Source organism: Pelmatolapia mariae, linkage group LG3_W (genome assembly GCF_036321145.2).
Source record: "Pelmatolapia mariae isolate MD_Pm_ZW linkage group LG3_W, Pm_UMD_F_2, whole genome shotgun sequence".
Taxonomy (NCBI): domain Eukaryota; kingdom Metazoa; phylum Chordata; class Actinopteri; order Cichliformes; family Cichlidae; genus Pelmatolapia; species Pelmatolapia mariae.
In genome coordinates, this window is record NC_086229.1 from 74,546,986 (window position 1) to 74,572,752 (window position 25,767).

Sequence of the window (25,767 nt, forward strand, 5' to 3'; positions counted from 1 at the left end):
CTGTGAGTTGTGTGGAAAGTCTTTTACCCAGACTGGAGGCTTAAAAACACACCAACTCATCCACAGTGGAGTTAAACCGTACAGCTGTGATGAGTGTGGAAAGCCTTTTGCCTGGGCTGGAGACTTAAAAAAACACCAACTCATCCACAGTGGAGTTAAACCGTACAGCTGTGACTTGTGTGGAAAGTCTTATGTCTGGGCTGGAGACTTAAAAAAACACCAACTCATCCACAGTGGAGTTAAACCTTACAACTGTGAGTTGTGTGGAAAGTCTTTTTCCCAGGCTGCAGGCTTAAAAACACACCAAGTCATCCACAGTGGAGTTAAACCTTACAGCTGTGACTTGTGTGGCAAGTCTTTTTCCCTGGCTCACAGCTTAAAAAATCACCAAGTCATCCACAGTGGAGTTAAAGAATACAGCTGTGACTTGTGTGGAAAGTCTTTTAACCGGGCTCAAAACTTAAAAAGACACCAACTCATCCACAGTGGAGTTAAACCTTACAGCTGTGACTTGTGTGGAAAGTCTTTTTCCCTGGCTCAAACCTTAGAAACACACCAACTCATCCACAGTGGATTTAAACCTTACAGCTGTGAGTTGTGTGGTAAAGCCTTTGCTCAAAGTAGCAACTTACAGAAGCATCTAGTTACCCACTCTGGAATTAAGGCGTACAGCTGCGACTTTTGTGGAAAAAGTTTCAGCAACAAACACTACCAAAATATTCACCTACGGATTCACACTGGAAATGATGTTTCCTGCTGTGATCAGTGTGGAAAACCGTTTACAACAGATGCACAGTTAAAAATACACATGTTTAGCCACACTGAGGAGAGACCTTATAAATGTGACCTGTGTGAGAAGACTTTTAAAGCTCCACATCAGCTGAAAAAACACCAACAGATCCACACCAGAAAGTAACTCTACTAGTGCAGTTACTGTGAGGTATGTATTTATCCTTTTATCCTGTAATTTTAACCTGATTGTTTGGAACAAGTGTGTCAATAGAAAATTGTCAGTATAATCTTTTACTAATATAAGTTTGCATATGATAGAATACTGCATGATGACCTCTTTTTAACTCAGACTGTTTTGATTCACTGTGACCCGTTATCATACAGGGAAGGAGCAGTACCTGCTAGATAAGAGCTTAATGAGCAGTTTCACTATGTACCAGGTAGAGGAGCCTCTCCTGGCACACGCACGCACGCGCACACACACACACATATATCCGCACATGCTCACTCATCAACATTCCACTGAACAAACGTATTCACTGTTGTATTACTCTTCTTGTGTATAAATAAAGACCAGGGCAGTGGCAGAGCGCGAGTCTCGGAGCCCTCACTCCAAGTGCAGGTGCTCTGTGACTGCCCTTGCATGCAAGTAAAACTGTGTGTTTCTCCTCTCTGATTCTCAGCTGAAGAAGTGTCTTAGAGTACATCTCTTGACATTTATTTTGGTCCTTCGAGCCGGATCAGAAATATCAGAACTGTTATCTGTGACTCTGTTCCAGGATTTGGCACACTGTTTCCTGACGCCGTGGGAAGCCAGCACCGAAGTCTGTGCACAGCCCTCTTAGACGAGGCCGAAAAGACCTGGGACGTTAAATTCGGGTCCAGGCCGGTGTTTTTAGTCTGGTCCACGGCGGTGGGATTCAGTCTGACGATCCGAACCACCAGTGAGGCGTCTGAGGGTGAGAAACACTATTTTGATATATAAAACCGCCGAGAAGGTTTTAAGAAATGCGCAAAATAGGTTTACTGTAGCCGGAATTACTTTGTGAAATGCGCAAAATAGGTTTACTGTAGCCGGAATTACTTTGTGAAATGCGCAAAATAGGTTTACTGTAGCCGGAATTACTTTGTGAAATGCGCAAAATAGGTTTACTGTAGCCGGAATTACTTTGTGAAGTGCACAAAATAGGTTTGCCGTAGCCGCAATTACTTCGTGAAACAAATTAAAATAGGTTAGGATTCGCCGTAAGGAACCAAATTAGATTTAGGCTTTAGAGGTAGCCGTAATTACTTCATAACAAATTGTAAAAGCGCGCAAATGTCTGTGTGTGTATGTGTCTGGAAGTAAGTTGATTTTACAGCACAATACGCTGCTGAACTACTTCCTTTTTATTTTATTTTTATTTTTATTTTGTTTTTCTTTGCTTGAGGCTCACGTACTGGTGACAAAGAGAACGGTTGAGCTTTGTCTCGTGAAACTGATACCGCTTCATTGTTAGAAGTGAAGTCGAAGGCCGTATCAGCAACCACTCTGAAGTCAAGTGTGCCAGTGAAAGCCCAGCAAAATCTTTGAACATGGAGAATAAACAAGCAAAACTAACACCTGATGAGGAATGTTTAGAAAAACAACAAACCGGAGCAGGAGTAATCCAAAAGAAAGGGAGAGGAATGTTTAGTGGAAGAGCAAGAGGTAGAGGCAGACCTAGATACACACCAAATGGTGACTTTAGTACTACATGCTGGAGGTGTGGAAAAGAGGGACATTTTGTACGTGACTGTAAGAAACAAAGAAGCAGTTCAGACTAGGAAGAACATAATAATCCCTCATCAAGTAAAAGATTAGAGATCAAAGTTTAAAAAGGGCTGGATACAGACCCAACTGAATACACATAAATACAAGAGGAATAAAGTGGAATAAACAAAAGGTTAAATTAAATTAGAGCTTATCTCTACTGTACTCAAACTAATAATAGGAAGGATAACAACCTGTCCATTGGTATTAACAATGAAACAACGACCATGCTCAGAATGAATAGAATGAATGAAAGCAGATAATTCACACGAAAACATATTAAATAAAATAGAGAGATGCATAAGGTATGTTAAGGCTGTGTCATTGTTCAGCCAAGGAAAAGGGAAATGTCTCCAGCTTGGGAAAGGGTGAAACTGCAGATCACCCGCAGCCCTCGGTGGATACAAAATAAAATATAAATAAAATATTGTAATATATTATTGCTGTTATATATATAAAAAAGATAATAACATTAATAATGAAATAATATTAATATGAAAAGGCACCTCAGTCAGTTATGATGTGAGGTGGATAATTGTTGAAAGTAGTCTGTATCAAGCTTAAGGTTTGCTCAAATTCAGTACAATGACATACGAGATGAAGAAAATAAAGAAAATTTCTAAAATCAAGTACATAGAGGCACTTGACCCGTTTGAAAACCTGTTATCCTAGATGAGACATTGCTGAAATATAGAGCACACCTATACTAACAACTAACAAGCTAAACCCTGTATACAACAGCTAAAGCTACAAAATTGAGAAGCTGAATTAAATATATGGTCACTGCTAAGCTGATGAGCAGGTTACACATTTTTTACAGCAGGAGCTACATAAGAACACATCAGAGGGAGGGAAACAGCTATTAAACAGCTATTAAAGCTCAAACATGCAGCTGTCTGTGGGCTCACTTTTTTCCCTCACACTTCTGATTTGTCTTTGGCAGCAGCCTTTTTGCATTCTGACTTATGTGTGTGAAGCGTTCATGCCATCAGCAACTTGTTTTTGTTTTGTTGGGTTGAAAAATGAATAAATTTGTGATCATACTTGTGGACCACAGTGGCACATAATGATTAGCCATATGATTTACTAATGCAGATGTAATACATTTATTCTAAAATTCAAGGAGAACAAACAAGAACAACATCTTCAGTTGTGTCTTGTTGTTGTTCTCTGTGTAGTGTGCTGAGTTTTGTTTTTTGTTTCTTTTGTTTTTTCAAATATTGCTTGAGTGATGAGTACTGTAACTTCTGAAGTAGCTCTCACCATGCGACCTTGATGATAATAAGTTCAGAGGCAGCTGAGAGCTGGGTTGTCTGTTTTTGTTTTAGGTGACAAGGCAGAAAAGTTAAAACTTAGTTTCTTGTTTTAAAAAACAAAAAAAAAAAACAAAAAGGGAGGTTTTGTGTTTCTCAGGCAAAGAACAACTACAATTTCATTTTCTGTTTTTGAGAAAGAAGAATTAATAATAATAATAATAATAATAACAATAAAACAAAGAGTGATGTTTTGTTTAAGTGTTGAAGACAGCTAATACTGGAAAATACCATTTAGTGCATGATCTGTGAGCAATAAATCAAATCATCTTATTTATCTCTAAATAAATTCCAATTATGGAGACCTGAAGTCACATACTTAGGGCACACCTTTAGGTGAAGGCAGAAAGCTACTAAACAAAGAAAAGAAGCTATGCAAAATGTGCCACAGCCACAAAATTAAGCATTCACATTCTTTCTGACTCTTTGTGAGCCTGAGTTATGACCTTGGCTCCCTGTTTTTCTGCTTCCACCAAAGGTGGGAGTGAAGCTCCCGTGGCATGTGCTCTGTTCTCCTTACTATCAAAGTAAAAAAAAAAAAAAAAGAAAAGGAAAAAAAAAAAGGCCCTGACTCTCTGAACACAATATTCTCTTCATAACTCAGCAGTATGAAATGTCATGAAACAGTGTAACTCATTCACAGTAAATCAGCAGTATAGGATGATACAAACCTACCTAATAAATCTAATGATTTTCACATTCTTTTAACTAAGAAGTATGATGAAAACTAAAAGTACATACTGATTACACAAGAAGTATGATGTGGCCTAAAGCAGTATCATGATTCACTCATTTTGATTACAGGTGCAATGTAATATATAACGGCATAATAATCTTACAACTGCTACAAGCACATTTACCTTTCTTAACACACGCGAGAGAAAGGCAACTGTTTAAAATAAACAAATAAATAAAATACCCTTTTGGGTGAGAGAGGCCCACAGGCCTTACATGCAAACGTACTAACACACATACATGCAATGAAGAACAGCTTACACTATAGCACACACTATACATGCGCCTATATCTCTCATTGGTGTTAAAACAGAAAAAACTTAACAGAGTTTTGTTATCAAATGCTGAATTTATCTACTGCTGACAATTAACTCTCCAGCAGGACAATAGGTGAAACGTTTGTGAAAACAGAGAAGAAAAAATAAAGTCAGAGAGAGTCTGGTATGACCAAGCAGTAATCAGACAATAAATTTAGTTGGTAATACAATAAATTGTGAGATGCTTTCTGTTTGATTGATGCAACACAAGTAATTTACTGTATGAAGGAAATTCTGTTTTGTGATAATATTTTGAACATGCATTTCTGTTGACCTATCATCTTAGCGCATTATAAGCTGATATGCAAATTAGCTGATTGACACTAGATTTGAAAAAATAACTGGATTATAAAATAAGTGAATAAGATGTAACAAGGGTTGAAATTAGTTTCTTATTTCTAGTATGTGGAGCAAGATTTTATCATGGCACACATCTGTTTACATGGGAGGAAACTCCTTATGTGATACGACATTTAGCAATTTGTTTCTGATGTTCAGCACATTAGACGGATGACTTTGAAATTACAAAGGGAAACAATTTTGCTGACAAAGCTGCAAAAACAGCAGCAGCCATAGTAACCACAGTCTTATTAACAACTCATGAACACCACACCATTCCACTATCTGTACTGCAGGACGAACAAGAAGCAGCACCACCTAAAGAACAAAAACAATGGCTAAAACACAGAGCAGTACTAGACACTGATGACAGATTGAAAATAGCAGAAAAACCCATTCTTCCCAAATCATTACACAAAACAACCACTCTGGTGAGCCATGGTTTAAGCCATGCCCTCATCAGGAGGGAGGATCTGAGTAGTGATCTTTATGATCTTTATGATAAATCGTTAATTCTACATTATGATTTTTGAAACTTCACCAAAAGAATACGTGAGAACATGTATGACCTGCCAAAAACACAATACCCAAGGTAACTTAAGGCCAAAAGAGGACATTTTCCTACACCACCTCACCCATTTCATACAATTTACATAGACTTCATTGAATTGAATGAGTGTCAAGGCTCAAAATATGCTCTAGTAATTATAGATGTTTTCTCAAAATGGCCAGAATGTGTAGGCCTAGTCAAAATGTGGATGAGAATAACACAAGGAAATAACAAACTGTCCCCATTTGAAATTATACATGGGCGACCTTTTCCACTACCAGTTACTAGCGAGCCACTACATAAATCAATCCGTGAAACCACTCTGGCAGATTTGAAGGCTCAATTGTTGACAAACAGAGAAGTTGTTTTAAACAATAAACTGCCGCAAGGCTCTTTTTCACCTATTTCTTGCAGGTTGAAGCCAGGTGATTGGATCCTGGTCCGCGTACTCCAAAGAAAAATTGGAGCTCGCCGCGCTGGGAGGGTCCATACCAAGTGCTTCTGACCACTCCAACTGCCTGCAAAATAGCAGAGAGACCCTCCTGGATACATCAGAGCCACTGCAAAAGGGTTGAGGTCCCAGGAAACCCCGGCACCTCCAAGACAGCACATTAGGGAAATCTCACCCACACTTGATTGCTTCAGTGGTGAGGGGGGAGTGTTGATTGGGCCCCCGTAGGGTAAGCTCGCACTCCAACCTCCAGCCTCTGATCAACTTTAGGGCAGCCAAGTGTGAGGTGTGACGTACCTGTGTGCAACCATGGGAAGGTGCACCCTCTTGGTTACCTTGACTACGATGCTCACCCTTACAGGACCCCAGCTGATGCCAACAACAGCTGAACCACAAGGCAGACAGAAAAGGTGGACGCATGACAACTCCCACCTAAGAGACATGACACAAGACCGCATCCACCCTTGGATGAACAATGCCTGGTACCGCTACATCCATGACAGGACCAGAGCAGAATCGGAAAACACAGACTGTTATGTCTGCTCTTATATGCCCAGCACGTCGACACACCCCACACTATATGGCAAGTATATGAACAACACTCAAGCAAAGTGTGCAGCTAGCTTCGCTGGCATCGGATTCCAACACAGCCAAATCATCCTCGAAGACACAAACCCATCTACCTTTTACACTCTTCATGTCAACCTTCAAGGAGGGTTACAACGCAAGAAAATCACCATTGAAGACGTGGGACTTGATAAAGGAGTATGTGATCAACTTTTCTGGATCAACTTCAATGTGACAAACCGCAATACATCCATCTACTTCCCAGTGTTCTTGGACCAAACCCCAGGAAAGAACCACTCCATGTGCTACAAACAAAACAAAGGTAACAGGCCGCTTGGAAACACCACTAACTGCAACCGGACCGCCGGAGGGGGAGAAGGTGCCCCTGTGAACACGACTGGACCATCTAATGGCACGTACTGGGTGCAAGGAATGGCCTGGCTATGTGGACAACGGGCGTATTTCATACTGCCCCCAGGCTGGACAGGAACATGTGCTCCCATATTCCTGTCAGACCACACTTTCAGAATGACCGCAGTAAACACCACTTCTACAGCATGCCGGAAAAGAAGATCAACGCTCCACAAAAATTCAGCCACATGACCCAATATGGGGAAGCGACGTACCCAAGGAAGGTGGACTTTGTGTCATCTTTAACAACACCTGCTGCACTTACATATCAGACAATGTACACTCATCAAACATGACTGACACACTGAACGCCTTGAGACAGATCCAGCAGGCCCAAAATCAGGACTATGTGAGTAATACAAGTGACTGGTTTTCTTGGCTTTACACTGGCTCCTGGCTACAGGTGCTAAAAAGACTACTCATTGGAGTTGGACTATTTTTACTTTTGTTTTGTGTTTTTGCAACATGTATTCTGCCATGTTTAAAACTCATGATTAACCGCATAATTGTTTCCACTGTTGCTGCATACATAGCCGTGACTGATGATGATGACTCCGACCTGTTGGAACATGAAGACTTTGTGTGACTAATGATGATGTAACAGAAAATGTACAACAAGATGTTACACACTGATATTTCACTTAAAAGTTATACGTGACAACAGGAGGGAATGTCAATAGAAAATTGTCAGTATAATCTTTTACTAATATAAGTTTGCATATGATAGAATACTGCATGATGACCTCTTTTTAACTCAGACTGTTTTGATTCACTGTGACCCGTTATCATACAGGGAAGGAGCAGTACCTGCTAGATAAGAGCTTAATGAGCAGTTTCACTATGTACCAGGTAGAGGAGCCTCTCCTGGCACACGCACGCACGCGCACACACACACACATATATCCGCACATGCTCACTCATCAACATTCCACTGAACAAACGTATTCACTGTTGTATTACTCTTCTTGTGTATAAATAAAGACCAGGGCAGTGGCAGAGCGCGAGTCTCGGAGCCCTCACTCCAAGTGCAGGTGCTCTGTGACTGCCCTTGCATGCAAGTAAAACTGTGTGTTTCTCCTCTCTGATTCTCAGCTGAAGAAGTGTCTTAGAGTGCATCTCTTGACAAAGTGTGATCAGTAAACTTGTGGAATTATATTGAATGAACTGTTTGGAAAAATGAAGAGTCATCTTTGTCCGGTAAGCTGAGTGTTATAATGTAAACAGTAAAATTTAATTGGACGTTGGCAGAGATGCTCCTTATTTCAGGTGACGTTCAGGATAAAAACGTTGAAGGAATTCCCTGACTTACACTGTCTTTGTTTAGAAGTGGAGCAAAGCACATGGGTCCAGTTCTCAACCCTGTCATCACTGTGGTGGTGGGAAAGCGTTTTTCTGTGACCTTTGTGGAAAAACTTCCAATCATCAACGGGACCTAAAAACACATCAACGTAGCCACACTGGAGACAAAATGAACTACTGTAAAGAATGTGGGAGAGGCTCCCACACCCCAAGTACATTAAAATACATGACCTCTTCCACAGTGGGGTCAAAAAGCACATCTGTGACCAGTGTGGGTCATCCTTCACCACTGCACATGAGCTTAATGAAAAAGCATAAGCGAATCCACACAGAAGAGACACCATACAATTGCAGACACTGTGACAAAAGCTCACAATCAGGCCATTGTAACAAACATGAACGTACACACATGGAAGTGAACTTCAGCTGTGACCAGTGTGACAAGAGCTTCAGGAATCTCAGTTCATACTCCGAACACAAACGATCCCACACTGTAAATAAACTGTTTCACTGTTACCAATGTGCAAAAACATTCACTTCATTATCTGCTCTGTGCAAACATCAGCCTGATCATGCAGGACTGAAATCACTGGATCACAATGAATCTGAAGAGAGAGAAAGATCCTCTTCTGGTTTCAGGGTCAGACTTAAAAACCTTGAGATCAGGCTCCACAGAGTTCAGATGGAATCTCCTGTAAAGAGTGTCAGCTGATGTCACACTTGGATCTGATGAGGTAGCTCTGATTTCTGGACCTGCAGTGAATAATCCTGAATGTTACATTCAGGAAGCTGCATGTATAGATATGCATATCAAGTTCATTTTTTTTCCTTTGAGGGAATTTAATTTTCTAAAATGTTATCCCTGTTACATTTTATTCTTTGTTCCCTTAGGACACAGTAGTGTTTAGTAGTTGTACTTGTTACTGTATTATTAAAGTTATAGAAATATCTTTTTTACCAAACTGATATTGTATCAAAATTACAGATATGGATATATATCAATGTTGGGTCTGTGTTTCCACATGCCCCGCTAGTTTAGAGACTTATTCCACATGAAGAATGCAAAACATAAGAGATCATCTTCATCCGTTTTTTTAACTCGCTAACGAGGGAAGCTTTGGTCAAGAACCAGCTCTTGAAGCCTAAATCCTTCAAAGAGCAGCTGTCCTCATAGCCTTTTTATGGACATGACAGTTACAGTTTACACAATATGACACAAGCACCTCCCACCGTAAAACCCCCCAATGGTTCTAAGACAAGGCACTATTAGTGTGTATGTGTAAGCACCCATATGCATGTGCAAGAACGTGTGTGTGTGTGTGTGTGTGTGTGTATGCATGTAAGAATGTGTGTGTGTGTGTGTGTGTGTCAATAGAATGTCAAATATAATGTCAGTATTATCTTTTAATTATATAGGTTTACTTATGGTAGAATGCTGCATGTAATCATGTGTGTGTTAAGTATGTAGTTGATAGTATCCTGAAAGAATGTCTCATCCTAGGAAGTTTGTGTGATTCCAGAGTGTTCTGGTATTCACCCCCCACACTCTGGGAGCATGGGAGAGGTCGTACCTTGTTTTATTGTTTTACGGTAGGATAAATGTAGCTATGTCAGTTTTAGTCTAAGTGCCTTTTTTACATGTAGATGAACTGTTGGATTTTCCAGACCAGCAGGTTTAGGGAAGTCATATATGGGGTCATGCTTTGACCCCACACACACACACACACATACACATACACACATAGAGATTGAAAATGTGACGTCATTCAGGGGTAAAACCGCAAAGGATTCTGGGAAGTAGTGGCAAGAGGTACTAGCGGGCACAGGCTTTCAATAGAAATCAGTTACACAGCGATAAAAAGAAACATAAAATGGCAAGAAGCTGTTGTATTATTAACTGCACAAGCCGGGCGAACGGCAGCCGCGTGAAGTCGACGGGAAATGCGATTGGTTTTCATCGGATTCCGGCGTGGAAGAGAAATTGTCCAAGCCATGTCTCCGAAGTCATGAAGAGGCGACGGATGGCCTGGATTGCCGCTATCAGAAGACCTAATATAACGTTCGAAAACACTCCACCTCACATGTTAGTCTGCTCCAAGCATTTCCACAAAGGTAAGTGTTTTGTGGTAGTTAATACGTCTTATATGGCGCTGAACAGAAATCATCGCGCTATGCTCCTTTGTTTATTGTGGCTGTGTGTAATGTTGGCTGTATTTTGTAGGCAAACCAGCCTACGAAATGCTGGAATGCGATCCAGACTGGGCACCCTCTCTCAAACTGGGCCACACAGACTTTAAAGCTTCTACCACAGCGAGATTTGATCGGTTAAAACAGAGATCGAAATCAAAACAGCCACGAAAAGGCCCGCGTTCCTCTGGGGCAGAGACAGCTCATCCAGGCGAAATCCATGCAGGTAAAATTGTCAATGTACATAAATAAATTCCACTTTTTCCACATTAAGCACTGTCTTGTTTTTGCACATAAAATGATCTTGTCTTTGTCTGTGTGCATGTGTGTCTTTCAGCACCAGTCACTACGGAAACTACAGCTGAGAGCCAACCACAGCAGATAACTCCACAGCACGAGGATGAAGATCTGCAGGAGTGTAAAATGTGTTCTCTAAGGTTACAAGAAATAGCACACCTGCAGGAAGAAAACCTAATATTAAAAAAAGAACTGTCCAAAAAGAAATTAGACAAGGAATTCTTGAAAGATGATAACTCTAAAGTTAAATTCTACACAGGGCTGCCTTCTTTTGCTTTACTAATGGGGGTGCTACAACAAATCAGCCCGAGCTTGCCAGACACTGACAGGAAAATTTCCCAGTTTCAGATGCTCTTGTTGACTCTCATGCGTTTAAGACTCAACCTTCCAATTGCACCTATTGCACACCTCTTTGATATTAGCCGGACAACCACTTCCACTGTGTTTAACATTACTGTAAATGTGTTATACGCTCACCTCAGTCCATTGGTGCACTGGCCTGGAAGACATTGCATACAGGCCAGTATGCCACACCAGTATGTAGAGATGTTTGGTGACCGGGTGACAGTTATTATTGACTGTTTTGACATAGTGCTCGCAGACCGGGGTTTTGATATCAGGGAAAGTGTTGCCTTAATGGGTGCCACTTTAAAAATTCCAGCATTTACACGGGGTCGCAGTCAGCTACAAGCAAAAGATGTGGAGGACACACGAAAACTGGCACATGTCAGGATCCATGTTGAACGCATTATAGGCTGTCTACGGTCCAAGTACACTATCCTAAACGACACCATCCGTTTAGGTTTTGTGGTGCCATGTGAAGGTGAGAACATGACTTTGCTGGATAAGATAGTCGCTGTATCATGTGCGCTCACAAATATGTGCCCAAGTGTTGTTGTGAAGCAAGCAAGTGATGAATAACTGTTTTCCAATTTGCTCTTGTTTTGTTGTGCAGCTGTGTTTTTAAACAAATTAACTAATAATGCACAACGGTATACCATTTTGCCTTTGTCCTGTAAGCTTCAATAGTAACATGTAACACTGTTGTCAGTTATAAATAAAGACAGTCCTGATGAAAGACTTGTGCAACACTTACTTTATTTGTATTGGTTCTGACACTGTATATTAGTACAGACTGAAAAGAAAGATTGCGGTGGCCCATTCTGGACATAAAGAGATAATTTACAGCACAGCTGTAAAGTGCAGTGGTGTGACAGACATTTATAGCAATTTAAACACGTTCTAATAATTCACTGTGCGTAACAGAACAACAGGTAACAAACCATAAAGTGCAGAGTACAGGAAGATGGGTCCACCGTAATGTGACACTAAACATGAAATCACAAGAAAGTCCTTCAATATAAGAGTTGTCTCTGAATGGGTGTAACTGAAATACTTTCTGGTTAGTTTTCTATGCAAGCTTTTTTTCTTTCTTTTTTTTTTGTCAAGGTAACATCCATGGAATGTGGCCCTTGTGACAACGACACAGTGCTTCAGACGATCACAGTACTGCAGAAGGACAGATAGCTGTCAGCCCTTTATCTGTGGGTCATAGATACGTAGCAGTGATTTGGGGAGGACACGAGGCTGGACAGGGTCAGCATATAGGTGGCAGAAGTCCTCCATAACAGCGCATAGGCCTGACCGGTTTTCATGCATGAGATCTGTGAGAGGCTTTAAATCTGCCAGTGTACGCACTTGTAGTGAACTGCCACCAGTGCGAGTCCGGATTTTGGGATTTGGAGAACAGTCACTTTGTCCAGCACTAAGGGATTGGCCGAGTGCCCTTTTTCTTGCTGCACTGGTGGTGTAGTCAATTGTGTGGCCTGGTACTCCTTGCACTCTCTTGATGTTGGAGGGCATTATCCAGTAAGCTTGGACATCTGTCGGCGTGATATTACCTCGTAGACGCACAGTAGTGTCAACTTTGTAAAGGAGAGCCGCCACATGCACACACTTCTCTGCCACACCAGCCATGCATGTGCAATGTGCACTTTCAACGTCCCCATTAGATTGCAGAATAACCCAGGGCTGAAGAGGCTTTTGGCTGAGGCGCATGGAGTGATTTACCTGAAACAGTCAATGCAGAAAAACGTGTTTGTGAGGACAGAATGTACAGTAAATATGCAGCTTTGCATAAATGGTAAATTGTCCTGACAGAATATTGCGTTTCGCTTCTGCTATTACCATGGTACATTGACAAAAACATATACTTTTATTCACAGGATATATGACAGATTTTTGTCTCACTGATTGCCCAGTACGATTACAGCATACAATATTATTGTCACTGCTACATTTCTGTAATGCATACCAGAAATTCTTTTCACTACTAATTAATTACCGTGAGCTCAAAGGTCCTATTAATAAACGGTTAACGAATGTGTATTTATGAAGACGATTTGTGAGACTGGTAAACTTACCTTTGTTCGTACGATGGTCTTGTGTTCCACACGGTGCATTTCAAGGTCCTGTACCCATCCGTCCGTAAACTGTACCTGGGCTTGTTGCAGTGACCTGAAGTTACTAAAAACTTCATGAGTGTATGCACTCACTCCAAGAACCGTATAATTATAAATCTGAGCGTGGTTAAAGTTGGGCAGCACGCTGACATCTTTTGTCCAGTCTGTGCTCGTAAGGGTCTGACCCTTTCACTCCTTTGATTTTTTCCTCGTACCTTTTCTTTGCCTTTTCGTCGAGTCTGTCTTTGTACGGACCGGCATTGTTCTCCTTCGTTTTGTACATTCCTTTTTTGGTGAGGAAAGAAAAAGCAAGACGGTACTGGAACGTGAGAATAAACGTTTTGCGGTGCTACAAATGCTTGCATTTAATGCGGTAATTTGAATGTTTTGCCACCACCTCCCGGCATGCAATGCGCGAAAGTCACGTGGTCTGTCAATCTCTATACACACACACACACACACCTAAACATCCACATTCCAATGTAAAGAACAAACACCCACTGATGTATAAATAAAGACCAGGGCAGTGGCACGGCGCGAGTCTCAGAGCCCGCACTTCTGTGCGAGTTCTGTGGCTGCCCTTGCTTGCAAGTAACTAACTGCAGTGTGTGTTTCTCCTCTCTGATTCTCAACTGAAGAAGTGTTTTAGAATAATTCTCCTGACATTGTGTGTGTGTGTGTCTGAGTGAGTGTGTGATTGTGTGTGTGTGTGTGTGTGTGTGTCTGAGTGAGTGTGTGAGATTGTGTGTCTCTCTTTGTGCGTGACTTCCAACTGTTTCTAATAACATCCTTAGTCATAAAATGGAAATCTCCCCCAAACCCAATATATGGTTCAATTCCTGTATTGGTTCACCATGCACAACACAGTGAAGCCATACAAAGGGCAGGAAGCTTACCAAACAACAAACAGAATCTTCACAAGGGATGTGTCTACAATAAAACCTCCCCCAGCACAGAGTAGCTGGAGAGGTGGTCAGAGACAAAGGAATGTCTTGATCCTATAGATTGAACTAAGACTCTCAAATTTAAGAACCACAATGACAACATTCAACAATTAGACTTCAGTCAATTTCTTTCATTTGAACTTTCTTAGTTTTTCCAAAATTAACTTCTTTTTTTAAAGTATTCATTTTAAAGAAGTGTTAAAAGTTAAAAATAGCAGCACACATCATGACCTTTTTAAAGATCACAGGTGACTACTTTTAGTTGTTTCAAATTCTATTAAACCTCTATTTTTGGCTCCTCCTTTTACTTTAGTGTATTTACTGTATCCTTGAAGTCCACATGTTGTTTTTTAATGAATTCATTTTGATCCACATGTTCTGCAGCTGTTTTCTTGTTAATTTGAAGTTTGCATTATGAAAATCCTGATACTGTTAAAGCGTTAGTTATATTTGATGAACTCTGTGTAAAGTTTGTCATATTTAACAGTTTGGTGTGAAAAATGAAGAATTGGTCTCACAACAAGTAGTTTGAGCCATGATTTGAGATTCAAAGTAATTTAACAGTTTTCAGTGGTACATGTGGAGGTTTATCAGAGGAGGATACTTGGCTGTTCTCCACTCACACTGAACAGGGTTCCTGCAGCTCGTTAAAAACTCTGAAATGATCTTCAAGGACAAAAATATTAGATTTTTCTCAAAAACGTGCTGTGGTGGTGGTGATGTTCCTGCATTGCAGCAGTGGTTTGAAGATGTGTTCTCCCCCCTGCTCGTCTGCACGACTCTCACGGAGCACCACTTTGAAACGCAGCCTGTCTGGCTGTTGAGAGGCCGGTTGTCTTTAAAGTGCTTCCAGGTAATTAAGAAGTGAGCGCAGGTTTTATACGGTTCTGTGGTGATTGTCACAAAGTGAACAAGGTCTCATGGTTTGATGCTTATCCCATGCCCCAATTTGACCTGGACTGGATAAGCACTGCTTGTTTTTTTTATTATGCTACATTTAACCAACGCCCACTGGCAGTTGTGTGCAGAGTCCACAGAGAAAAACGTCCTTCTCTACTCTGTATGGTTCGTACCAATTCGTCACACTTCTGTTTGCCTTGGTTGAAGCCCGACCATTTTCCAGCACCTCGTGGAGCACTAGCTCACTCTGCATATGCTGTTCCTTACCTGGATGGTGTTGTCATTCATAGTGATACCTCGGTGGATCATGTGCAGTAGTTGGTCACAGTCCCGGAGTCCATGAGGCAGGCAGGGCTGATGGCAAACCCAAAGAAGTGTGTGGTTGGATGGAGGGAGGTACAGAGTTTGGGTACTAGTGATGTGTCGGTCGCGAACGAAATGGCTCTTAGATCTTTGACGTGAACGACACGTGCCGGCTCCTTATCACGAGCCGTGTGGTTTTTTGGTTTTTTGGGTTTTTTTTCCTCTCACCCTCTCTCTCGCACTTTTTTTCTGCTTTTCTCTGGATGAGAGCCTTGTGCTTTACACTGGGAAGAGGGGGGAGGGGCGGTAGTTACACTCACAGTAGCACAGGAACAGAGCGGGAGGGAGAGACAGAGAAAGAGAGCCAGGGACAACAACGTCACATTAGAAAGGTATAGTAATCATCCACAACTATTTTCAGTTGCAGATGATAAAGGATTCAGAAAGTTTATTCATGCAGGCCCATATGACAGAGAATATGCATCTTCTTTTTGTTTTCATATTTAAATTTATATTTAATTGTGTTGTGGTTTGCAGTGTTTTGTGTTGTTTCACTTTAAATTTGTTTAAAAGGAAAAAGCTGAAAATTTAAATAGTTAAAAATTGAAATGTGAATAGTTGGTTTTTGTATTATACGATTTATTTATTACATTTTATGTGGAGTGAATAAATAAAAGTATATTTACAGTGGCCCCTGGAGACAAAGCTCGTAACTTCAAAACAGTTACGAACTCTGAAGCATGTACAAACTCCGAAGCACTTAAAAACTCTAAAACACGAACCAAAGGACAACAGAAGTGCTCCAGGATGCTAGGCGCAGAGTTGAGCTTTTGTTACCTAGTGGCTACACAAGCCAGCAAGTACCAACGACCGGATTTGGTGTGTGGTAGTAACAGGTAAATGAATATTTTTTTTAAATTATTTGAATATATATGAGTGCTTGTGTATAAATACACAAACAATACACATATGCTTTCAATTGTGTAATTTAAGTGATCTAGGTAGCTCTGTTTTGGAATTTCAGTTAACGCTAGAAATGTGTTTTGGAGTTTGTACGTGCTTTGTCTCTACGGGCCACCGCATATATTTATATATAAACATATATAAATAAAACCACTTTTTTTACATTAGTAATTCCTTTAATTTTATAGTGTTGTTAGTAATAAATGAATTAAAGCAACAAAACAACCTGAAGAGCCGGTTTGGAGGCGAAAGAGCCGAGCTGAAAGAGGCGGTTCTCTAAAAAATCCCATCACTATTGGGTACAATTTGGGAGGTGGGCAGGTGCATCCACACATGGATAAAAAAAAACAAACATTTCATCCTTCCCAGACAGGATATTTCTAATTTTAAATATATTGCAGAAATGGAAGAAAGCAGGCTTAAACCTTTGCTTAATATTTCCATTGAAAGACAAGTCCTGGTCAAAATGACTGTAAGATTCCTCATAGTGTTACTGGAGGCCAAGGTATCGCATCCAGAAGACGATGAAATCCTTATTTGTTGATAAAATTGTCACAGAGCTTCCCCCATCCATTACTAAAGATTCACATCAAACTTATCCCGTTCTTGGTTGCTTTAATGAACAGTTTTTGTTGTCACCGTTTGATACTGATGATTTCTTGTGAACACTCCTTTAGTATGAACCCAGTGACAGTACCTGGGCCGGTTGTAGACAGGCATATATGAGGAGGCAGACAGAAATGTAAAAGGGGCACCTGGTGGCAATGGAAGCAAGAACAGTGTGGGGGTTGGGTGGGGTGCTCTGGATTAGGGGCAGTGTTGGGGAGTAATGGAATACATGTACCGGCGTTACGTATTTAAAATACAAAATATGAGTAACTGTATTCCGTTCAGTCCGATATTACACTCTTAAATCCTACTACTTATTCCTGCATCTTTAAAGATCTTACAAAGCTTCAAATGATGCGCCGACTATTAAATTTGTCACTGACGACTTTGATAGTCGACGTAATAGTGACTAATCAACTAATCATGGCACCCCTACTCTGGAGAACTGTTTTTGTCATTTAATTGTACTGCACTTTATCAGGCCTCCACCTTATAACCTGACCAACTTGGGTGTCCCACCTGAAAACTAAGCTTCTGCTGGTCTAGCTTTTATGGTCACCAAGGCACGCAAACCCCCTAACCACGTTAAGGTGGCAATCCCTCAGGTAGAAAACAGAAAAGCAACAAATCAAAAAATAAATTAAAATATTGCTCATCAGATTCTAACAACTAAAAACATGACAGGAGAACAATGCAAACTAAAACTACATAATAATTTCACAGTCTTTAATTAGGGGTATAACGTGGCATAAGATAGTATAATAATCCCACAATTCCCCCTTTGATCTCTTTTTAAAGAGATCACTTACACCTTATAATCCAGTTTTGCGAGGTCCATTTCTTCTTACCCCTATGGCCCTTTGTCCCCCTTTAACGGATGGACCTTATATGAGATGACCTCTGTGTTTGGGCAATTCAGATCCAAGAAAGACTAAATTTACAACAACAACAGTAGTTACAGATGACACTTCCATCACTCTCCAGTTCTCCCACAGCTTTATTTTGGTGCTACAGTTTTCCCCAACCTCATCTTGGTGCTACCTTGTACCTTTCCCACGTTCTCAGACTAGAACCTCTGTCCGAGGAGCTTTTAACCTTTATTGCTGCAGCTACCAGTGTCTTCCAGTCGGGTGATTCTCTGCTCCTCTTCGAACCTCCTTGGTCTGGTGTTCCTGGATTTCCGTCAACCCTTTCGTGGTTATTAGTGTGCTTATGGGATCCATCCTCTTGAGGTGACTAGCCGGAGCCCAAACGGCATGACACTTGACCCCAGTTGCTGTCTTGGCAGTCTCTGTGTCTGTCTCTGCTGCAAAGGATCCTCGTATCTCCGTGACCTCGTCTGGTGTCTGTTCCTTTCTCTGTAAGGCAGAAAACCAAAACACCTCTCTGCCTAGCCTTGATAATCTAATTTTGTTATCTATTGTTCTTCTAGTGATGCAAATTTGGTTTAGATTATCATTTTCAGGACTCTCTGATCCAGTGACTTATTCTAATCATATCTACATGTGTAAGCATGTGTGCATTTACCCCTCTGCTTATGACCTTCAGAAGACTGAGTGTCAACTCTTATTTGCAATGTGTGTATGAAAATGATTATAACCGCTTATTTAGGTAAAAGAAATCAAAAACAAATTAACCATTTTCAATTCTAACATTTTCCCTCCTTTTCACAAAATCATGTGTTTCATTCAGCCTGCCGTCCCACGGTTTCCTCTCCAGTGTGATACTCAGCTTCTCATGAACACTGGCATTTTAAACATCTATTCAGTTCATTTCAATCATTAATGCTTAAACATGAAAATGATGATTTATGCTTCTCACTGGTTCTCAAAAAAAGTCTGGGAACCTCTGGGTCATAATCTTATGTTTTACCATACCTAAATTATTAAACACACAAATAAAGTCATTGAAACCATTGTTTCATGTTAAAACTCGACTTCCCCCTTTTTGACACACTGCCATGTGTCAATTCACCGCAGCTAGAAATTAAAGGAAAAGGTTAGTGACATCATATCTCAGAAAACATCAGAAATTCTCCTCTCGAGTATTGTTGCTCTAGCCCTGCTGCCCTGTGTTAGGGAATGAAATCAGTTTAATTATCATGTTAGATCTGTTTAACTCCTGGCTCCGCCTGCATATGCAGAACTGCCTAGAAACAAAACCTGTGTGTTAATATGAAGTTCACATTTGCAACTCTGTTTTTCCCCTCACTGACCACCGCAGGAGAATTTATGTCTTGATTCAGCCATGAATCCAGCTCACCTGATTCATCACTGAGCCTAACCGTCACTGGCATCTGATAGTGTGGCACTGCATCTTCTTCCCTTAATGTCACTGTTTTCCAAACTTTTACGTAGAGTCCTTAAACATGAGATAGACCGCTTCCACAACAAGTCAATACAGCTGGAAATATGGCCAATTATCAAGCGTTTATTTTAATGCATGCTTTAGTCAACCACTCACCCAGAGGATCTTTAATCCCAGAAAATTATTTTTCCTCATTTAATAAAGTCTGTCATCCTTCCATGCCCTGGTAACGGACCCATCCGGAGCTGTATCACTTTGAAATGTACATACAACAAGCCAAACAACACCTTGGTCACACCAACCCTTTTTCCACCCTGAGGATGTCCAACGTCATCCTAGTCTGGACTGTCAAAGTTGACTTTAACAGCGACTGTTCTGACATTCCTGTTTATCACATTCCCTGGTCAGATCAGCAAATCTATGCACACTAGAATAAATATAATCAACATGGTCAACATTTGTTGTTAAACAGTGTTTCTGCCGTATTTAATCTCTTTGGCAGTAAGCTTTTGCCGGCCCCCTAGTGGTTGCTGCTATTCAGATTTAAATTTATAATCTGAATACGTACTTCCTGGTCACATTATTTTATAGAAGAGAAGGTCTAACTTTAGGCCTACACGGTCTTGACAGGAGACACAGGCTTGTGCAGAGTATGCTTTGCAGAAGTGAAACTGAAAGCAGAGTCTGAGTGCAAGCTAAGAGCAGGTTATTTTATTATGCATTTATCTTTGATTAAGCTTTGATTAAGATTTAAGTAGTTGTATTAGATTGGAACATTTGTTTTATACATTTTACATATAAGTCAAGATCGGCACACACAGGATAGCCTTAGCCTGGTTGCTTAAGCTGAGGTCAACTAAGGTGCAGAGAGCATATGCAAACTCTGTGCACGCACAGACAGACATACACACATGCACACACATAGTTTCAGTTGTGCTGGCCTTCTGTCTAGTGGAAAGGTTACAAGGTCTAGCTGGGGAGCTGAGAGGTGAAACAAAGTGCAAGCAGAGGCTGACACATACACACACACACACATCGTAGATAGACTCAGTTATATAGGTAAAAGTTAATCTTATGTTTTGCTTGCAACTGCAAAATTGTGCGTGCATATGTGACTGTTTGAGAAGCAGCTGCAGGATGTTCCAGACCGATAAGCGAGCGTCCGGGGACAACAGGAAGGCACCTGGATGGAGACGCGACGATGTTCTTTTTAAATTATGTTAAAAGTCATTGTGGTTTTGGACTGACGTATGTTTTACTGAATCTGCTTGGCAACAGAAGGGGGGCTGTACTGTTTCACCCCTATAAATATTGGGTTCTGACTATTGTAAGGGAGTTCAACACTGAATCTGTACAGTGTTGGCTCCACGCTGCGTGTATTCATTAAAATGTCGTCTAATTGCACCCGGCCGGATCAGTGGTCATTATTTTGGTCTACCTCCTCAATTTCTGAACCCTTAACACTGCTCATAGCTGGAAATGTGTTTGGACTTACTGTTTATCTGTGCTTTTTGTGACTTTTTTTTACATTGTAGGAGCTACAATTGCGAGTACCACCAGAAGACACATGTTAAGTGTGTTCTATGTCTTCTGCAGGTACGTGCGCTTGTTAATGGTCAGTTTGTCTGTAAAGCTCTAGCATGTGAAAGTGTAGTGCTCTACCATAATTTGTCCACTAGAGGGAAATGTTTAGCCGGTGATACTTCTTTTATCCTGTTATTTTGATTATACGGTTGTGAAAAGTATTTTTATGGGTTATAAGATTTATTTTTGTATACAAGTTCAGTGTGACAGACTGTAAAATGGGAGAAATTATAATTTTCCATCTTTAGCATTTAGCATTCCCAACAATATAATGTGATACCTTAATCAAAACACAGCCAATAAAACACAAATTTCTTAATGCAAACATCGGTAACTTAAAATTAGCAGCCAAAGGGTTCAGTCTGCAGTTCCACATTCTCATGGGAAGCTACAGTCTCCCCCTCTGGTCTCTCTTGTCCTCCTGCTCCTGCAAAAACAGTAGAAAACAATGCATCCACCCTTTTCTTACCGGCTGGGTGAATTGTTTGTCGACATTTACTAGAATGGATTGTCTTGCTGCAATCCTTTTAGACTCAGGACTTACCATCTCATGTGATCACTATCCCATATAAGTGAATTTCTCCAAAACCCATTATAATCATGGAGAAGCACACTTTGCGACTGTTTCCAGTAAGAATATTTCATAGCACTTTAAATTTCAATCTTTCAGGCCTGGTTTAACGAGCTGATTCTTAAATCATGAACTCACAAAATATCACCGTCAGTGGATCACACCTCTCAGATTTTCTTAACTCAGTGCACTGTAACCAAAGCAAAAACAGACGTAACCAATAAAATACTAATAAACTAACACATACTAGGGCCCGTTGCAGACATGTCCAAGCATAAAACCGTCTCTCTCTCTCTTAGAGAAAGAAAACAATCCAAACCTCACTGATAAAATCAACCTAAGCAAAACCCAAAAATCAACCAGAATTTCACAGGAAAGTTTTTGCTTCATTGTGGAACAATATTGTGTTGGAATGAGACCCTCAGGTACCGTAACAACTTTTGTTCCTCCTTGAATTAAGACTCAATCACAGAAAATGTGGCGCTCCGAAATAAAACTTACACAGTTAGTTCATCATTTTCACTCTGTACCACTGCTCCTCATCAGGCTGTGTGAAGCACAGTTAACAATTCAGTTGAGGCCTTGAGCCATAAACAGACATCACGCACAGACATTGTTTTCATAACCAGACAATTTTAGACCATGTTCCTTAAATCTACATAAATGCCCTCTGGGTGACATAAAACACATTTAACCATTAAGCAATCAATGGCTTTTTATAACAATTTCTGTATTTGGATGTTTGCGTGCAGCATTTTGCGTATCAGCATAAGCATTTGTTAGCAAAGCATTCTTCATTGCATCAGCATGTGTGTGTGTGCATCACTCTTCATTGCACAAGCGTGTGGATGTGTATGTTGTGTGTGGATCACTTCTCAGTGAATCATCATTTTGATATAGGTGTATGTGTGTCTGATTTCTCACTCAATCAACGAGTGCACATGTATTTATGTGTATGTTTCACTTCCAGCGGAATCAGTGTGGGTGTAGACTTCAACTCAATTCAATTTTATTTATATAGCACCAAATCACAACAAAAGTCACCTCAAGGCGCTTCATAGATACAGAGAAAAGCCCAACAATCATATGACCCCCTATGAGCAAGCACTTTGGCGACAGTGGGAAGGAAAAACTCCCTTTTAACAGGAAGAAACCTCCGGCAGAACCAGGCTCAGGGAGGGGCGGCCATCTGCAACCGGTTGGGGTGAGAGAAGGAAAACAGGATGAAAGACATGCTGTGGAAGAGAGACAGAGGTTAATAACAGATATGATTCGATGCAGAGAGGTCTATTAACACATAGTGAGTGAGAAAGGTGACTGGAAAGGAAAAACTCAATGCATCATGGGAATCCCCGGCAGCCTACGTCTATTGCAGCATAACTAAGGGAGGATTCAGGGTCACCTGGTCCAGCCCTAACTATATGCTTTAGCAAAAAGGAAAGTTTTAAGCCTAATCTTGAAAGTAGAGATAGTGTCTGTCTCCCGGATCCAAACTGGAAGCTGGTTCCACAGAAGAGGGGCCTGAAAACTGAAGGCTCTCCCTCCCATTCTACTTTTAAATACTCTAGGGAGAGCAAGTAGGCCTGCAGAGCGAGAGCGAAGTGCTCTAATAGGGTGATATGGTACTACAAGGTCATTAAGATAAGATGAGGCCTGATTATTTAAGACCTTGTATGTGAGGAGCAGGATTTTGAATTCAATTCTGGATTTAACAAGAAGCCAATGAAGGGAAGCCAAAACAGGAGAAATATGCTCTCTCTTTCTAGTCCCTGTCAGTACTCTTGCTGCAGCATTTTGGATTAGCTGAAGGCTTTTCAGTGAGTTTTTAGGACTTCCTGATAATAAAGAATTACAGTAGTCCAGCCTGGAAGTAATAAATGCATGAACTAGTGCTTCAGCGTCACTAAGAGACAGTGTGTGTGTAAAAACCATATGTGTGGGTCAGTACTATGTGGTGGAGGTGATACTATGGGCAGAAATCTGTGCCATCAGAAACTGAATTTGAATAAGTTAAATTTGAATCTGAATTGCTCAGATTGAATCTGAATTGTAACTTGAATAAATGCTTTTGAAAACTGAATTTGAATTAGTCTAATTTGAAATTGAATTTATGGTTTGAAAATGATCATCACTAAATTGAAATTGAATTTTATATATTGAAAATGAATTCATTTGCTTTGAAACTGCATTTTATCCTTTAAAAATTCAGCTCTCGAATTATTTCAGTTTCACTCTCACCATTCAGTTTCAGTTCTACAATTCAATTTCAGTTCCAAAATTCAGTGTTTTGGAACTTACATCCGGTTCCGGTTCAAGAGTAAACAAGCGCAGATTAATAGAACTACGTTTTACTAGCGGACCGAAAGTGTTACTGACAGGATTCTACAGCGTCTTGAGCTGAATTAAGACTTCGGAAGTCATTCATGTCGAATGACCAGCGGATAAACTCTCAGGTTGGTAATAAATGTATTACATGTATAAGAACAAGCGTCATGTTAACAATTGATAGCGGTACAGTAACTTTTATGCTTATTGTAGCTGTTAGCTAAAAACGCTAATTTAGCCTAGTTTGCCCTGGATTTAGCTTTGACAAACAAATATGATCGACTGTTTCTAGTAGAATTCCAAAGTTGTCATCTTGTACCCTGTCAGAGCCCTGTATGCTTGCAGAGACCCCTACAGTAGGGAAACATGCAAAACAGCGTCCAAACCTTTGTATTTTAGCTTTATTTATGTCTTACACAGCATCCCAACTCTTTAGCTAACTTAATAACTTTAGCTAAAGTGAATAGTTAGTCTAATTCATTAGTGCAGCATTACTGGATCAGTGATATGGGGTGGCTGTAGCTCAGGTGGCAGAGCAGGTCAGCCACTAATTAGAAGGTCGGTGGTTCGATCCCAGGCTGCATGCCAGATATCCTTGGGCAAGATACTAACCCCTGTTTGCCTACTGGTGGTGGTCAGAGGGCCCGGTGGCGCCAGTGCCTCGCCTCTGTCAGTGCGCCCCAGGGCAGCTGTGGCTACAGCGTAGCTTGCCATTCCCAGTGTGTGAATGACTGAATGTAGTGTAAAGCGCTTTGGGGTCCTTAGGGACTGAGTAAAGTATACAAATGCAGGCCATTTACCATTTATTTATGATATACAACTATCACTGAAACAGCAAACTTTGTGAATAAACAAAAAACTTCTCATTCTCTAAACATTTGGCCACAGCTGTAGATTACACTATCAGTGCTGGTTCACTCTTGACAATAATTACATTTCTAAATTCTCTTTGCGCATTTACAGGTAAACAATATCTAATATTTTATCTAAATGACTGCTTTGTCTTTGAAAAGGTGAAGAGCCTGAGGCCGGTGACAGTCCAGTTTTACTCTAAGTCGGGGCTCGCAAAATTTCAAAATCTCTGGTAGCCCTTCGGGCAGGCACTCTTCAGTTTTTGGTAGCCCGAATAAAAAAGAGAACAATTTTTTGATTGATGTTTTTTTTTCCTTTACAATATTATATATTAAAGTATAATATTGTGAAGGGAAAAAAACATCAATCAAAAAATTGTTAAAACACAAATTACAACAATTGTATAAAAATTACAATCATCACCTCAAATACTTGGTTCTAATTGAACAGAAATTTCTATGAACTTGTCAGAACTGTGTAGAACATGAATCAGTCTGTGTCAGATCCTCAAGTAAACAATATCTAATATTTTAATCTAAATGACTGCTTTGTCTTTGAAAAGGTGAAGAGCCTGAGGCCGGTGACAGTCCAGTTCTACTCCAAGTACATCCTTACGGTGGCTCACAGGACAAGGCCACATTCCTGTCCTGCCAGAAGAAAAGAGAAACTTCAGAGTCTTCATGCAGTTCAACCACACCTGTCATATTCCGTATGACAGGGGTCTCAAACTCCAGTCCTCGAGGGCTGGTGTCATGCAACTTTTCCATGTGTCCCTGGTGCAACACACCTGAATACAATTAGTAGGTCATTAGCAAGAGTATAGAACTTGACTGCATGCTGAGGTGGCAACCCCTAACCCCACTCAAGTAAATTTAAGTAAATATATGTATTTGGAAACATATACTTCTAAAATACTTTTATTGCACCATGTTCATTCACTCATGAGCTGCTGTAACG